This window comes from Chrysemys picta, chromosome 18 (assembly GCF_011386835.1).
Source record: "Chrysemys picta bellii isolate R12L10 chromosome 18, ASM1138683v2, whole genome shotgun sequence".
Taxonomy (NCBI): domain Eukaryota; kingdom Metazoa; phylum Chordata; order Testudines; family Emydidae; genus Chrysemys; species Chrysemys picta.
In genome coordinates this window covers 6,108,563-6,109,778 of record NC_088808.1, presented here as the reverse complement: position 1 = coordinate 6,109,778, position 1,216 = coordinate 6,108,563, and positions in this window count along the sequence as shown.

The window sequence follows — 1,216 nt, the reverse complement described above, 5'->3', positions numbered from 1 at the left end:
GCCGGGGGCCTGTGTTCTCTGAACTGAAGCGTGGTGACAGCGGGGGCTGCAGGCGCCTTGGGGAGCTAGCCCCATCTAGCAGATGCAGCCATTGCTTTGGGGGGACAGCAACCCTTCCTGCAAACGCCTCCAGCTGCCAGAAGAGGGAGCCCTGCACCAGGGAGCTAGTGCCTTCTGCTACAGGCTGGGGCTTTGGGCTGGGCTCATGGTCTGTACCCTCAAAGCTGCCTGGTTGGAAATGGGGCCTCTGTCGCTGCCGGGGGGGGGGGGGGGGCGCCAAGGGGTGGAACCAGAACTGGTAATAGGCTTTGTTGCCCCTAGTGCTGCAGGAACTAAGGGGTGTATGGGCTGGCCTGGCACTGCTGAGGGGCAACCAGGGGGGAGGGGTTGCATTGCTTGTCCCAGCCTGGCTGATGGGGTGACACTGGGGTTATACTAGGGACGGGTGATAATTTTTGCAGGGGGGCCACTCCATGAATTGTGGAAAGTCGTCATGGGCTGCACATTTCTACTATATAAATGGAGGGGGAGGGGGTCGGGGAGGGAGTTTGGATGCAGCCTCCCCCACACACACACATACTTTTGGGAAGGCTCTGGCGCCCTTGCCTGGTGTAGACAGCGCTAGGTCGATATAAGAATTCTTCCATTGACCTAACGCCTGCTCTCGGGGAGCTGGATTGCCTGTGGCAATGGGAGAACCTGTCTGGTCCCCGTGGGTAGTGGCTACAGCTGTGGCATTTCAAGTGTAGACAAGCCCTTGGTCTTGTTGAGAGCCCGTAGCTGTGGCTCAGGGTCTGACTGCAGCAGAGGGTGAAGGGGAAACTTCCCGCCCAGTGGCTGGGCTCTGGTCTGGCTGGAATTTCTGGGAACGGCGAGGGAGGGAAAGGGAAGCAGGAATAGCAAAGAGCAGGCATGGAAGTGACCCCCCCTCCTGTTAAGTGCTTGTCCTCACACTCCCCTGCTTGGTGTGCAACGTGCTCCCCTTAACTGAAGTGTCATTTACACCAGCACCTCCGCACTTGGCCCCAGCTATTAATGAGGAGCCCCTGTGCCCCATACGATCTCTGCAACTGCCCCACACCCAGCCCTATGCCCAGTCCCACCTTACAGTGCAGTGGGCTCAGCAGTGGACTCGGACTCGCATCCCAGGGGTGGGAGAAGTGGACTCCACCACCCGCTCCTGAGAATTTTCTTCCTTTGACCCCAACAGCGGTGA